Below are 17414 nucleotides of genomic sequence, written 5' to 3' on the forward strand. Positions count from 1 at the left end.
AGGGAAGAGAAAAGGGCATGCCCCACTAAGCCATGAAGTCTATTTTGTACTCCGTCAAGGCAGGATAGGCTGTTTTTAGCAGCTCCTACCCAGATGTGGCAGCAGTATTCCATCCTTGGACGTACTTGGCTTTTATATAGATAGAGAATTGCATCAGTAGTGAGATATCTTCTGGAGCGGTAGAAGGATCCCACCATCTTTCCAGCGACCTTGGCAACAGATTTGATGTACGTGTTCCATTTCAGATCAGGAGCAAAGGTCAAGCCCAGAAGCTTGTCAAAACATGGGGCTTCTCCTAGACGAGAGCCACCCATTTCAATTGATGCCAGATGGGGATCAGAGCGTTGATGATATAAAGATAGGAGTTTGGTTTTAGCTGCATTAAAAGGTAACCAGCCACGTCTTCCCCCCACTGAACCACTCGTTCAAGATCAGTGGAGAAAGAATCAGAGAGAGCTTTGTCATTTACAGCCTTTGATGTGTTGCCATAGATGATCGTGCCATCAGCATAGATGTCAACGAATGATTTAAGTATGTGTTTAAGGAGATCATTGATGTAGATCAGGAAGAGAATTGGGCCCAGGATGGACTCTTGAGGAACTCCAGCATTAATACCGCAGGCCTCTGATTTTTGTCCATCAACCACTACTCTTATGATCAGAGAGAAATGATTTAATGATAGAGAGAATATTTCCAGTTATACCGTAGCTGGAGATCTTGTGAAGTAGGCCTTTATGCCATACCTTGTCGAAGGCCTTTGATATGTCGAGAGCAATTGCCCTGGAAAGGAAGCCTTTGTCAAGAGATTCACTAATCCTATGAGATATAACCGTTAGCACATCTTCTGTAGATCTTGCAGAACGGAAACCACATTGCGTGTCACTAAGAAGGTTATTTCTGCTGAGGTGGTTGACTATTTCTTTATTTAATATGGATTCCAGCAACTTATTCATGACACACAGGAGACTTATTGGTCTGTACTGAGAGGGAGATGACTTATCACCTGAGTTCTTAAATACAGGGCATACTGATGAGGTTTTCCAGAGTGTTGGAAAGCACTTCTCCTTAAGGCAACATTTAAACAGTTTCGTAAGTATGGGAGTAAGTTCTGGTTGAAGCTTTTTTTTTAGTTTGGCCAGGTTGAGGTAAAAAAGGGAAGCCTTGAATTCTTTGGTGCTGCAATTGCTGTCGAAACTTCTACGTATCCGGTATGAATGGCGGAGAAGACTGAAAAACACGTGTTGTCTTCTAGGCTTCAACAAGCAAAAGAGGAAGAGTATTCGAAATAACAGCTCTCGAGGGGTTGGGAGGAATCTAAAAAGAGATGTCTGTGATTGGTTGTTTTTTCATCCAATCACAGGGCACACCGTTAGTGACTCATTAATAATTCCAATAATAGTTAAACGCTATTTACCTCCCTTGGAACTCTCCGGTGTTTTTTAGTTAAACATTTTATTTTCGTCCAAAAATGTTTCTTTAATAATTGTTTTCTACTTTATCGCTTTTCGTAATTTTTGGATATATTCATTACTGTAACATGACATTAAGTAGAGGCCATTGATTTGCCTTGAAATTCACTATTAACAAGTGAAGCATGCACCCCCCCGTGAGTGTACAGTGAACGAGGCATACAAAATGACTAAGTTCAGAATTTGGCCTCGCCTCATTTAACCCCAAAAGTCCCCAAGGCCTTAACATATTTAAATTTGAGTTCAGCACCGTGCAAAACTGCTAAGTAGGCATACATAGAAAATTTTGGACAAATATGGTAAAATAGAAAAAAAAAAAAAAATGGAGTCTTTATTAGCCCTAAAAGAGTCCCTGGGGTACACCCAAGAGTTATCGCGAAGTATTGACAAACAAAATTATATAGAAATCAGTTAGTTACAACTTTTCAGAAAGTTTTATAAAAATCTAAGTCATCAATTTTTTTAATAAGCACAAAAGTGTCAATTTTAGCCATGTAACCCGCAAGGCATTCTTGGGGGGGGGACAACCGGAGTTTTCCCGGAAAATCCGTTCTGTTACTTTTTTTTTTACTCATATCATGTTTAATGTTTGTGCAACATGTAAAAAAATTCCAAGGTGTAGTTATTGAGAAAAGTGCTGACAGACAAATGGACAAGGGTGAATTTACAGGTCCACCCTCCTTTTGTCGGGGGACCCAAAATTTCGAATTTCTCTATTTCGATGTAGTTGCACCGAATTTCATAAGTATAATAAAAGTTATTGATGCAAAAAATTGAACAACATTCAGGAATATATTAAATTTTAGTTTACGTTTTTATGAAAATATTTTTGTGTCTCTTGACTTATGCTTTTAAACAAGGGTAAACATTACTGTTAAAAATAACCTCTCCTCTAAAAAAAAAACAAAACAAAAAAACCTGACAAATAATAAACTAAAACATTATTTTTATACACATGCACAAAAAGGTTTTAATGGAGTTAAATAAATTTAAAAGAAAAAATATGCTTTTAATTTGGGCATTTTTGGTGATTCGTTTTACAATACCCCCCCCCCCCCGAAAAAATTGGTAAAAAAAGAAGAAAAATCAAATATATAACAAGTAACCGTTATCAAAGACAATATAAGTTACTCATCCGTCTAGTTAAATAAGTTTTTAGTGATTTTACTTACATTAATTAAAACCTTTATTTGGTCCCAAACAAATAGTATCTAATGTTAAAAAAGAACAATAAAAATGGCCGGGAATTGACCCCTTAAATATTTGAAGTTTCAATAATGACTTGAAAATAAATATAAAACAAAGTACCGGTAGAAACCAATAAATATTACCGGTTAATCGCATCGATTATAGGCTTAACTTTCAGCTTAAAAAACAATTTAAAAAAATAATTTTTTTTATATTTTTTTTCGTCGGGAATCAGTTTTTAATTATAACGTTCTACTAAATTGAACACCCACTTTCTGGCCATCATAAAAAATGCGTTGTTTTGGTTATAAATAAAAACAACACCTGACACGTCAACGAGTCTAACTTGTACATTCAGAATTTCAATAAAACAATTCGTAAAATTGGAAAAAATATATTTGTTTTGTTTAAATTAAATTGGTTTAAGTAAGTTATTTTAAATGATTATAGTCGCATGTTTTTTTCCGACGCTAAAATAGGATATTACCAATATGACATTTATATTTGGGGCAGACAAGTAGTTTTCCGATTTGTTTTAAATTTACAACAAATAATTGCTACCAAAGGCAATGAATAATTTATTAAAGAAAAAATAGATCAGAGAGAGGCGGGGGCTAAGAAAGTTCCTTTTAGACGGGAATATTCACCAGTCACGTGAGATAATCGCGATTTTTTTCTCGATGAAAGTGTGTTCAATTTAGCAGAACGTTATAATTGAAAACTAATCTCTAGGGACTGCCAAAATTCACCACAGAATTACCCCACCCTATATGTAACACGATGTAACTTTATTATAAATGAATATTATCAGTATAACTTTTGTACCATTTAAAAGAAGGGCAAAATAAACCAGTAATAATTAAAAAAATTTTTTTTCATCGAACGAAAATAATGAAATTGCGAGATGAAAATCGTGTTTACATAATTGACGCTTTAAAATAACGTTCCCATGTAGTAGACATTCCGAACGTGAAAACGTACCCGTATTTAATAAATCTAGCAAAAATTAACTAATGGTCAGATTTTCATGAAATTTTCGATACTTATCCATTTTAGAATGAAATTACGTATAAAATACAGTTAAATCGGAATATTAAGTTTGTAATCGATGATATTATCCAGAAAAAAATGAAAATATGAAAACTGTGGAATTTGGAAGTTGGGGGAGGCAATAGACGTCTTTCTGCTTTTAAAATATAAAAATTTAATAAAATAAAAATTCAAGAACAAATAAACAACTAAATATCCTGAAAACACAGGACTACACACACTACGTAAATAAATAAATAAATAAATAAATAAATACTCATTAAAAACAAATACATAAAAGCACCTCCAAATTAAATAACACAAATCCTCCAATAGAAATATACAAACACAAAAATAAAATAAAATAATTAAAAAACATCGATAAAACAAACGAACAAAACGAAAAACGAATAAATTAATAAATACCCTGAAAAAAAAGTACGAAAATATGTACAAGATGCAAAAAAAAAACCAACAAAATAAGCAAAAAAATACTTTAAAATATAAAAACGAATAAATAAAATAAAAAACCCGAAAAGATTACTAATAACACTCCGTAAAAGCAAATACATAAAAACGAAACCCATATAAAATAAAAGAAAAGAAACAAAAGAAAAGAAACAAAAGAAAAAACAGCTAAAAAAATAACGAAAAAATAAGTACCTGTTCTAATAATTGCCAGTTCTTGCCTTGTAAGAGCAATGTAAAGTTAATAACTAACAATTTACTTGTGACATTTTTGCAACAAAGTGAAAAAAAAAAAAAAAAAAGAAAACGGAACGATATTATTTTTCATACTAAATTATATATAACATGTATTTGCCCTTGCGTAAAAAAATATTTTTCTATTAAAACCAATTAAACTAAACTAAAATGAATGCAAAAAAAACAAAAAAACAAAAACAAAAAACAAAATGCGAAAGAAAATCAGATTAGAGTGAAGTAGCAAATGTTTGAAATAGTAGTATTAGTAAACGTCCTCCTTAAATAAGTTCTATAAATAAAGTTTGCACAGATCACAATTTTGTTTAAATGTCATCTACGAAACATTCTTTTAACGCACAGCATTTTTTGTTGATTCCACTATTAAACGTGATAGCATTTATTTAGATTAGCAGGATTATTCGGCATTGCCTGGAATAAAGCGGACACATGTTTACTTCTGTTCCCAGACCTGAACCCATACACGTCCTAAACACGTAAATTACCATTTTTATTCCCTTTTCGCTCTCTTTTCTGTCTTAATTTTTTGGGGCATTTTGCAGCACACACAACAAAACGAAAAAGTGGCAATAAATAAATAAATAATAAAACATAAAATCAACAAAAACAAACAAAACAAAGAAAAAACAAACAAACAAAAAACTACCAAAAAAACAAAACAAAAAAAAAAACAACAACAACAACAACAACAACAACAACAACAACAACAACAAACAAACAAATATATAACAAATAAAAAAAAGGTAAATAACTCTTTTACCTACCTGCATACGTTTTGTGTATTTTCACTTCTTTTAAAGCGTCTTTTTAGTTTGAAACACAAGTAGTGCCGAGTCAAGTTAGAATAAGAAAGAAATGGTCGACATTAGACGGTCATCTGGAGAGTCTAAATAATCGCTCAAAAATAAAAGAAATAAACAAAATTCTAGTGGAACATTGTATTTTCGCGTGATTATTGATGCTTATTGGGTGGGTTTCTACCGGTATTTTGTTTAATTTTCGATTTTTGAGCGATTATCAAAAAGTCTCCATCTACAAAACTTTATTGATGTTTAGTAAGAACTTGCTAACTGGTAATCCTTCTATTCATCCATGTAATTTGAGGAACCAATCGGGCGGTCATTTTTCTTTTTTAACATAGGCGTCACCACTTATCAAGGCCGAGAGGACACTCAAGGATAAGGGTTAAAGAGTGAACAGTAGTCAAATGGACAATATAGTAATCGATAGTAATGGAAGTTCGGTAAATTTGTTAACTTAAGTGGAACGGCTCATCAGAAACTTGTTTACGTTGGACTTGAAGACAACCATATTATAGACGGCTGGAAAGCAGGAAAACGGAGGACAATTCCACAGACGTGCAGTTCTAAGAAAGAAGCTTTGTACATGGAATATACGTTTAGGTTTAAGCACAGATAAAGACTGGGGGAATTATTGATAGTGTTTTCAGCTATACGAGTGTTTCTTGTGAAAGTTTGGCGAGGGGGAGACCATAGATTGAAACTCAGTCGAACACTTTCCATGAAAATAGCGATAAAGCAGAGACAAACTCGCAACATCTCTTCTGTAAGATAGAAGTTGCAGCGAAGAGAAAAAGACATCTCCCACGAGGCCACGTAATGGGATGCATACGAAAGAGTTCAATGCTCGTTTGACACCGACATTTGTGCAACTAGCAAATTCTTAGGTCAAGACGAAAAGCGATGGCATTTCGTACGCACTTATCGTGAAGACGTTTGCACGTTGATAAAATGAATGCCGTATTTAGAAAGCTAAAAGATTGACATGCAAGTTGCTGCTGGTTCTTCTTCTTTGCGTGTCTTTGAAGCATGTAGTCATGCAACAGTTTCCCGCCTTTTGTTTTATGCCGTGCTTTGTATTATTGCTGTATTCTGAAAGATCTTTGAAGCTGCACCGTTTGGGCAGGAGAGAGCAAACAAGGCCGAGTTGCATCGTGTAGTCCTCCTCTCCACATTCACAGATTGTTGGATCAGTTTTGTAGCCCCATCGGGTCACAGCAACTTTTGATCCCCTAATTCTTATTCTCACGGGTTGAGCGTTTTCCACTAGAGCCAGTATGCCTTTGAACCGAGACGAAGGACGTCAGACTGCGTGTGTAACGTTGCAGAAACAAACAGACAATAAATAAATAAATGAAATCCGGGTCGGCATTTTTTTCTTTTATTAACAAAAACATTTATGCCGTTATTCTCCTGTCTTGACACCACTAAAAAAGTCTCTCATTGCCTCATGTTCATCTAATTTTATGGAAAATAGTCATGGATGAGATCTGAACATGAAGTGTTATTGTGATAGAATGCAGTCTTACATCCAGAGTGTTAGGAAGTGATTTGCTAAAAAAAGAAAAAGAAAAAGCTATTGGAAGTAAAAGAAAAAAAGCCATGACAGGTGTTAGAAGTGATTCATCAAGTTACTAATAGGCAGTTTGAAACAAGATAGGTGATCAGCTAAGAGGGACCGAGAAAGTGAGTTTTCTTTCTGCTTATCGGTCTCTCTTGGACAAAAGGCCAGACATGGGGTTTTCTTATTTTAAGTCAATAAATTTAGGAGTCAGAGTTAGTATAGGGACAGTTTTACGTTTGCGACAACTGACGAGGATTTGCAGTTAGGAACGGATCGGACACACATGAGATGAGCTGAATTCAACTGAAATACAACCCCCCCCCCAAAAGCAACAACAATAAAATAAAATAAAACAAAACAAAACAAAAACAAACCATTCTAAATAGGAAAACCAGTTTGATATTCTTATCTGTTAATAATAAAAAATATTGTTAAAAACAAATTATTAATTGTCCATCCACTCTCCCCAAATTTTATTTTTAAAAACAAATTATTAATGTGTCCCTCCTGAAAATCTTATCTAAACCTAAAATAAAACAAGGATGATTTTTTTTCTTCTGATAAGCATCGGTTGCTAATTTAATTGTAAAGTTAGTACCTTTCATTAAAGACAACTCCCCCCCCAAAAAAAACAAAACAAAAACGATTTGTTTTTTTCGTGTTATGTCCTCGGTCTGTGGAGGAGAAATCTTTACAGAAGGAGGCAATTTCAAAAGTTGTTTCATTCCAGTGAAGCTGGTCGGTGGAATGCAAAGAAATAGGATTATAGGTAACAGTAAGAAAAATGAATACACCGCCCCCACACCCCCAAAGCTAGAGTAAACCTTGATGTTAACCGCTATTTAAATTCGGCGATGTAATAGTCTAATGTCTGACAAAGAATACAAGTAAACATGTTTAATCATGACATGTGATGATTTTTAATCGGAATTTTGTATTATGTATTAGATCCGTGGAGTAGTATAACGTGGTCGCCGGCTCTGTCATTTAAATACGTACACATATTGACGATTCACGTGCCGAGTTAATGTGACGCCACGAAATGAAATGCATGTATCGGCATCAATATCGAAGGAAAAGGGAAGAGGAAAAAGAAAAGAAAAAAATGCGTAGCGAGTTGGAAGGCATGCTTGACAAGCACGCGTCTCCTCCTTGTACCCCTTTTGAAAGCGAGCCGATCGATCATGGTCTTAGAGAGAACTATTACCACCTAACAGCGGATTGTAGCTAAAAGCAAACAAACAAACAAACAAACAAACAAACAAAAAACAAACAAACAAACAAACAACAACAAAAATACAAAGGATTGCTATATAATCAGGAAATGGGAAGAAAGAGCAACCATGTGGTGTCGCGTTCTGAATGCATGTCGGCGACTTACATATGAAACCGAACGGAATAAATAACTGTTTTTCTTTTAGCTAAAAAAAAAAAAAAAAAAATTCGTATCAAAGTTTTTCTTTGCGAGTGTCTACACACAACGTTTGGTCCATTTAAAAAACTAATAACAACGTTACATTTTTTTGTTTACTTTTTGTTGCATATCTATTTCACTATTTGTGTTGTTTTTTGATGCGGACATATATGTTTGGTGACTTAATAGCAAAGCAATTCCCACGAACGCTAAAAAGCAAATGACTCGAATATCTTACCCTCTTTTTTTTTCTCCACGACGTCGTTGGAATTCACTTTTTTTTCAGCACTCCCCAAAGCAAGTAAGTGGAAATCCTTTTAGGGTTTTTAGTTCTCTCCCACTGTAAGAACAGTTCAACAAAATACGCCTGAAGAAGGTCAGAGGTTACATCGACTGAAACATTATGAAAAATAAAACCGAAAATGAGAACAATATTCCGGATAATCTAAACAATACGAACAATGTGTTATTGTTTATTTAATTACACACAATTCAATACAGAATGTTTAATGGTCGTTTAAAGAAACGACAATATTTTTTTTTGTGATAGCATGAATTACTTCATGTGATAACAAAATAAACGTGAGATGTTTGTATTATGTATGGAAATATGTGCAGAAATAAATAACAGAAATAGAAAAGATCAGCGTATGAATTTTACATGTCTCTGACCTGAGGAAGTATCATGGGAATATCAAATTCACAAGCGGACCCCAGCCACATGTATATTCCGATCAGAGGAGATGACGACGTTAGGGGTTTGCAGTTCTTGCCGAGAGGTGTTGACGACATCTGTATACAGTACCTGGTATTCCCAAATGGTCGCCTATCTGCTACTGACCAAGCTCAACGTTGCTTAATTGCGGTGATATAACGAGAACCGGTTTGTCAACGTGATTATGCCATATATAGCGACGCGCTGAAATTGTTTCCCTATTTAAAATATTGACTCGGTGTACAGTGGTGGTGTGTAAGTATATGTATTATAGGGAGGGAAATGGTTGATTCCATCTATTTGGAAGAGGCAATAATCTCGGAATAAATATAATCATTTTTGTTATAAGAAAAAATGCAAAAGTATTTTCGTGAGACAGGCTGTAGGAAGTGATGCTAGTGCTAACTGGAAAAGATGTGCATCGAAAGTGTGCGGTTGCTGAATTTAGAAAGGAAAACTGAAATTATTTTATATGTATAGATGACATGTTACAACAATAAGTAATGAAAATTGAATAATCCGGATTAAATTTTCGATTTGTCAGCTAAATGCTATATAACAACAGATTATAAAAACAAGACAAAACTGGATGAGATAATTTTATGTATTAGATAATTTTTTTCTTCTTTTTATAGTAGATGTCTCTTTTACGACAATCGTCAAATATAGTTGATTATTCAGCTGAAGTTTACTTTCCTGCGTTTTATAACGTAAAAGTACTAAGTGCACACACAGAATGACAGATCGATAGAGTTCGAATTACCTACTAAACGTCATTCTCGGTTGTCTCCAGTTTCTCTGCATGAAGGCTTGACAGTATAACCTGACACGAAGGATACTTCCCCCTAAAAATAAACCCTGACCAAATATCGAAAATGACAGTATTCGTAAGCAAATTAAGATTCCCTCAGCATGACTGTGCCACACGTTTCTCTTAGTGATGTTACCTCATGTAGCTGAATACTTCACCAGACCAGATGAATTCTTGTGTAACAGCGCCGCTGACACGCATTATAGCAGCAGCCGCAGTCGCATGACACATATGCAAATGACCGAGCCAGTGCGCGTAGTGACATTATAGCGGAGGTAGAGAAGGAAAGAAAAAAGAAAACAAATTAGGACGCACGTGGGCGGCAAGAGACGGGAACGCACGTATGCAGCGAGGGACCGGCAAGTTGTGCCGATGTGAAAAGAACGTGCAGCCAGGTGGCGGCGTGAGAAACTTTTTAAAACACGCGTTTTACGCGGTAGCGTTTGGTTAATCATGTGTCGGCGCGAGAGGAAATGCAAAATGAACAAGACGCAGGCGTTGTTTGAAAGTAACGCTAATAAATGCCTTTTTATTTTTAAACTGAAAAAAAAAAAAATAGCCTGTGTCGAATTTCTTTCCATTCTTTTTTTATTTGCTTCCTCGCGACTATCTCACCGAGTGTTAAAATGTAACGACACTATTGAAGAAGATTAACGACTCCCGTTACACTTGTCCTGGAATCCAGTATAAGGCCAAGAGACTACAAGAAAGATATACTATAGCATTTTTAACTGGTTAATTGGCGAGAGAAAAATTAATGTCTTCGCTTCTTTACTTACTTAACGTTTGAGAGGTAAAGTAGAATTTAATATTTTATTTATTTATTTGCGGACTATTATCCTCATCTTTTATAGTTGTTGTTAAACAACGTTTCGCCCACCTATTCCTCTGGCCTTCGTCAGGTTATTAACCGCGATGGGATAAGAATGCTGAATCTCTTGTCGTCTTACCACGTTTTGGCCAACTAATCCTCTGACCGGCTATGGCTATCTTCAGACAATGCTCACCTAGAACTGTAGAGATTCAACGTCTCTATCCACTACGCCACGGGCCTCGAAGGGGCGATCAAGGTTGGATTGTTTTGGTCTTATAAATCCAAGTTTTTTGTTATCTAGCCTTTCATTGTCATGTCCGTACCGAATAGTATATATCATTTGATTTTTGAAATTCTTTGAGATGACTAAATTGTATATTTTATTTATTATTTGCAGACTGTCATCCTCGTCTTAAAAGTTGTTGTTTCCTATTCAATCGCGGTTAACCACCTGACGAAGCCCAGAGGAATATTTGGCCGAAACGTCGTGAAACAACAATAACTAAAGATGAGGATAATAGTTCGCAAATAAATCTATCTATATATCTATAAAAGTGAAAGTGTCTGTCTGTCTGTCTGTGTATCTGTGTCTGTGTGTTGTGTTTGTACATTTCCCTACGCAATAACTCTGTCAATTTTTAGTCTACTGACTCGAAATTTGATACACAGGGTACTGAGATTTAGGAAAATCGATGTGATCGATTTTCGGCCAGAAATTTTGCGATTAAGGGGTCAAAGTTCAACGATTTGACCTTTGAGAACTCTACCAAACTCCTCTGACAATTTTGGGTCTAAACACTTGAAATTTTAGTTATAGATTCATTGGACATGGATCTAACTTAATAACTTAATTTAAGTTCAAAATAATAAATTTTAAGGGGTCATAATAGGGGTCAAAGTTAAAAAAATTAACCACTTTTTTTTTTTGCTCAACATACATCTCCAAATACCCGGGCAACGCCGGGAACCCATGCTAGGTAAATAAATAAAATATACAAATTACTCATCTCAAAGAATTCCAACAATTAATTAACACATAGTTTAATAGAACACTTGATTATCTGTATATCTCATGTAGAAATCAAGTGTTAGTATCAGACTTTTGATTTCTGAGAACTTACATGCTGAAGTAAAATTAAAACGGGATACACAGACAGACAGTTGTCTCTTGGAGTAGAAAATCGACTTTCCAATTTAAATATTTTCTTTCGCGACAGTTTCTTCCCTACAGGAAAGATTGTTAATCTTTCTCTACTTTGCCATTATTTTCATGTGAGACGCGCGATTGAGTTCCAAACTATATATAGTAATAATTTAAAAAGTTAAAAAAAAAAAAAAAAAAAAAATTGATTCGTGCGCCATCACCGAGAATCGAAACCAAAACGTTTAGCTTACGATTTACTTTTTTCCTTTGACGTTAATGCTTGAGCTATGAAGACATGCTTGCTGCACGGGTAAAAATTAAGACATGGACCAATAGCTATCACGGTACGCATGCATATTCCTTATGCCGTCGTTCGACCGTTACCTGGCAAATTCCATTTGTTAAATTTTCACACTTTTGCACCGATTTTCTCCGTCTAAACCCAAATATAAAGTTTCGCATGGCTTCGAATACTCTATATATTAAGTTTCATGTCTGCAGACAAAAAAAAAACTGACAGAGGAGTTTGGTAGGCAATTTTTTAAAACAAATATATATACGTATGCATAAATATACATAGAAAAAGTTTTGTGTTTACTGTAATCTTTTTACGGAAATATTACGCAAGCGTAAATCATGCGAAACCCACCATGACAGATATGATATATATCTACCTTCATTATAAAGCTATAAAACCATACTCTTCCTATATCACAGAGATCAATTCAGTTCACCCAAACAGCATCAATATTTTATTTCACTCCTAATGTAGCTATCACTAGACGTCGCATTCCTATTACGTTACCTATTGTTAAGTATTGAGACATTATGTTGAACAAAGATGGCGGTGAAGAATCAGTGCAGTTCCGATCTTGAGTGTTAAGTAATTCCCAGTAACAAAGATGGCGGCGAACTGATTGAATCCAAAATTCGACAATTTTTATACTAACTTTGGAAGCTTTTCATTGGTTAGCTATTATAACTTGTGGTTATAAAAACAATCGTTGAAATCATTGGTATCATACCCCCCATTAGGAGTCAAAAACATTTAACACCTATCATCTCTCCTCTTCTGATGAGAAGCATTAAGCTTCGAAATACCATGATATAAAGAGTTATCACTTACCCTACATCCCTAATTATAACATTATATAACCTTTATTGAATAAATGAAAAAAATCTCTCTATATATATCAGTATATAGTTTTATATCGTTATTTTCTTTCTTTATTGATTTCTACATAAGCCCCAAAACAATTTGTTGAGCTTTGCATTTTCCCGATAAGTCTCCTCTGATAGAATTGATCTTGATTCTTCGGGGTTCTACAACAGAAAGACTGCCAGTGTTTATTTTGTTGAAAAGGCAACAGAAGAAACACTGGCAGTCTTTCTCTACTATATCATTACTTTAATGGAAGATGCTCGACTGGACTCCAATCTTAGGTTCCTCCTTGTAAGACATTCACTGGAAAACTCTTCTTTCCACCGAAAGAGGAAGAAAAAACTTTTATTTCTTCTTTCATGTGCCTAGTATCAGACGTACTTTCCATGAACATTGTTTCTTTCCTGTTTGTGTAACACATTACTACCGGACTGCCTCCCCGCAGATTTTAACGTGGACGTCACCACACCAACGAATACTTATCATTAGGGCTATGACAACAATATTCTTTTCATTCTTTTGATGTTTGAGTATATATCCGACACAGTTAGACACAATCAACCGAGAACCACACAACTCTATATAACAGCATATAAGATATCAACAGATACACACTCGAGAGTCAAAACAATGGAAAGAATATGCTGTTGTAATAGCCTTACTTACCATAAATAAGCATCATAGGTGTTAAATGTTACTTATTTCATTACTTTCAATCCTCTTATAACATTCTTCATCATTCGACTGACAAACCAATCCATATCATTAACGTTCATTAATCGTTTAAACATGTGAAAATTTAAACAAGGTACCCAGATCTTTATGCATTAATATTAGTAGTGTAACCCGTGACAGAGGTGCTTGGATCTTAATAAAGCAGCAATTGCGAGACTTCATGCCATTGTAACACAGGGGCTTCACTCAATAATATAAATCTCACCTGTCTGTTTAAATCTATGTATGTATGTATGTATGTATGTATGTATGTATGTTGTTTGCCTAAAACTTTCGATAAAGGCGACGAATTTTTACGTGATTGGTATCATTTTGAAGCTCGAACTCTCGGACGACAAATATCGAAAAATTGGCCTAAAACATTAATTCCTTCACCCTCACTGAGCAGTTTCCTACAAGAAGGGGTCGATTTTTTGCGAGCCATTTTTGCAAGTCATCATATCGGTTAGATTGACTTTGCCTAATTTTAACGTTCCGAACTTCCGGTTGTGTCATGGAGTAGCGGTAAGACGTCAGATTTTCTTTCATTTTCTTCTCCGCCTTTGCGTCAGGGGTTCGAGCCAGTCTGCCTACTACCACTTTCTTTGTTGCTCAACACACACCTACAAACACCATTAAAACAGCCATTAATAATATGACACTAAAGAAATAGTAGATGAAGTCAAACTCATGAAGTCAGACTCCTGATATAGCATCATGACTCTGATCTCATGTAATTAAAAAAAGTATCTAGTTGAACCCTGGCATTAATAGTGTTGCCATATATAACTGTTAAGAAAAGTTCTCACATCTGTGACCTCATGTCACATTTAACAAAGGAACCTAACAACCCATCATCAATATATCAATGACCTTATGTAAATTTATACAAAGTACTCAAATATTTATATAGTACAACTCAGGCAGTTATAGCGTGATCACATGTCACCTTTAATAATCGAGCTCAAATATTTACACACTAAAATCCCGTATTGAATATAAAGAGCTCACATCGTGTATAGTTTAAACCCGACATCAATTATAAAATCATATATATATATATATATATATATATATATATATATATATATATATATATATATATATATATATATATATATATATATATTTCTGTAGAAATATATTTTCTTATTATATATCAATCCTTACATAAGAAGCTCAATGTGATTACAGAGCAATATGTAGAATAAATGACAAAAGTTTATATTCCAAAATTCATAATATATAATATAATTTATTCCTTTAAAGAATCAAGTACAATATCACTGTACTCCAGAAGTCAGTTCTGCTTGACACAGCAACTATCCTACGCCAGGTGCTTTTCATCTAATAGATTCTTTGACTATGCTCACTAGTCTTGGTGTAAAAGCCTGCTCTTCAGTGAAAAAAAAAAAAAAAACGGTGTAAAACGTCATAACTATGAAGTTTACGAGCATAACATACCGCCGCCACCGCCGCCGCTGCCGCCAGGAAAGAAAACAATGTTGTGAAACAAAATTATTTGTTGTATTAAAATAAAAATAATCGCCTATTTAAAAACAAAAACGTTAACAAATAATAGTTAATTAATAAAATGTCCTTTTTCAAAACCAGTATGCAAATTAGTTGACCTTTTCGACTGATATCGTATCTACATAAGCAATACACGAAAACATCGTGTGTCTATTGAAGTAAGTTGCCTTTAGACTTTGCCGTTAGGGCTAAAAATGGCCACAACTTCCACGTTTATTCAACCCTTATATGCACGCTCCCTCACGCGCGTCCGCATGTAATATAACCACTTATCAAGGTAAAAATCTACTCGAGGATAAGGTTTAATGTGATGGCTGGATTTTCAGTTGAATGACGAAAAAATTGAAACAGATGAATAGAATAGACACCTTTGATTATTTACGAAGACAGTTTGTTGTAGCCTGTAGGGAAGTATTTCCGTAGTTATGTGTTTCACAGATGGGTAGTTATTCGGAGAAAGAAAAGGAAATTCTTTGTGGATGTGGTAAGAAGGCTGTTCTCGGCGAGAACGTCTTCAAGTGTCAACACTTTTTATAGAAAGAACGATGGAAGAGAGAAAGACTAGCATGTCTCTTCTGTGAGAAAGAGTCTGGAGAGAATAAAAGAGATCACCCCCACTAGATTGCGAAGTCGATTTTTTATATTGTCAAGGAAAGAAATGATACTTTGAACAGCAACTCCCCCAGATGTGGCAGCGGTACCTCATTTATGTATTTTATATCCATATCAACCCGTCAAGTAGCAAAATCACACCCCTTAACTGTTGAGATCCCTAGATTTCGAAAGCATTTCTACTCTAATAGTTTCTTACTTAGAACTGCTAGACTTTGAAATTCCATCCCTTTTTCCGGTTTCACTGACTATACTGACAGGCCGAGGTTTAAATGTAATGTGAACAAACATCTTGCTACCTAACACTTCACAATCCCCTGTATACATGATCCCAAATAGTAGCTCCTTACGTTCAAGTAGCAAGACAGCTTGCTTAAAGCGAAAAAGTAAAAAAAAAAAAAAGTATATATGTAGAAGTCATAAAGATTGGTATTTCTTTTTCTGGAGAGCTGCCTCTGCAAGGTAGTTTGGTCACGCGAATACTATTCAAACTATATGGCGTATTAATTTCAACCGAACCTTTCGAAGAACTATTTCAAAATCTTTAGGAAATCAAACAGTAGACGTAGAAAAGCAGTAGACGCAGTGGAAAGAAAATGGTGGTGACTATGTAGAAAAATAAATTCTGGAGCACAAAAGGTCGCTCGTTTTAATGGCACCACTACTGTCTTCATAGCTCTTCAGCTTTTTGAGTTAAGAAAAAAAATAGGAGGCTTTACTTTTGGAACGACCTTCGTATGACAAAGCGCGCCCCGGACGCCTGTGCATTGAGAATGGTGATGACTATGTAGAAAAAAATAAATCCTCGAGCATAAAAGGTTGCTCGTTTTAATGGTACCACTTCCGTCTTCATAGGCCTTCAATTTTTTAGTTTAAAATAAATAGGACGCTTTACTTTTGGAATGTCCCTCGTGTGTGTGTGTGTGTGTGTGTGTGTGTATATATATATATATATATATATATATATATATATATATATATATATATATATATATGTATATAAGAAGCTTAAATGAACTGGAATAAAATACAAAACACTTGGAAAGTTTGAAAATCACAAATTGGAAGAGTATAATTAAATAATTCTTACCTTTTTGCCTTGCAGTCTAATTCTAACCCAATTTAAGAAGTTGATAGTCTGACAATAGTGTCCACAACGTTAACAACGTCGTAGTGCAAATACCGTCCTGATCTTTACTCCCCCCCTCTCTCTCTCTCTCTCTTTCTCCCTTCCTCTCTCTATGCTTCAAACATCCGTTTTCTCATTAAACGATGGCTTTTCTTTCCTTTTTCTCCTAATTTCTCTGTTTTGATTAACGCTTACAAATGTTTTATTTCGCGCTATTTATTTTCATTGGTTGTACTCCCTACCCGATCCATTCATTTAGCCATTATCTTTTCGTAGAAACTTTAAGTCCTTGTGCGCAGACATCTGCGCATCGGCCTCTTTTCTGTATTTCCTCTCTTCAAAATGACAATCGCATAATTGTTTTGTTTTGATCTCTGTAGTGCAATGTTTCTATTCATCCGGATACACTTAATTCTCCAGTTCTTATCCGTTCCCTCATCCTTTTTTTTTTTTTTCGTTTATTTTTACGTTTTTCCTTTCATTTCTTTCTTTCTTTCTTTTCTTTCCTTCTGCTCATACGAATCAAGTTGAATTTTATTCCCCTCTCGAGTTTTTCTTTCTTTCTTTCTTTCTTTCTTTCTTTCTTTCTGTAT

General features: G+C 34.8%; 1 protein-coding gene across 1 annotated transcript in view; it reads right to left on the reverse strand.

Moving 5' to 3' along the window:
- The window catches only part of LOC145248199 (uncharacterized), an 85449-nt gene extending 68307 nt beyond the window's left edge, over positions 1 to 17142 (reverse strand). Inside the window, exon 1 of the mRNA XM_080110062.1 lies at positions 16783 to 17142. The gene's annotated coding sequence lies outside the window, so the exon portion shown is untranslated. The remainder of the gene's footprint in view (positions 1 to 16782) is intronic.
- Positions 17143 to 17414: the final 272 nt, after the last annotated feature.

This window comes from Euprymna scolopes, chromosome 26 (genome assembly GCF_053919585.1).
Source record: "Euprymna scolopes isolate OS-2025 chromosome 26, ASM5391958v1, whole genome shotgun sequence".
Classification (NCBI taxonomy): domain Eukaryota; kingdom Metazoa; phylum Mollusca; class Cephalopoda; order Sepiida; family Sepiolidae; genus Euprymna; species Euprymna scolopes.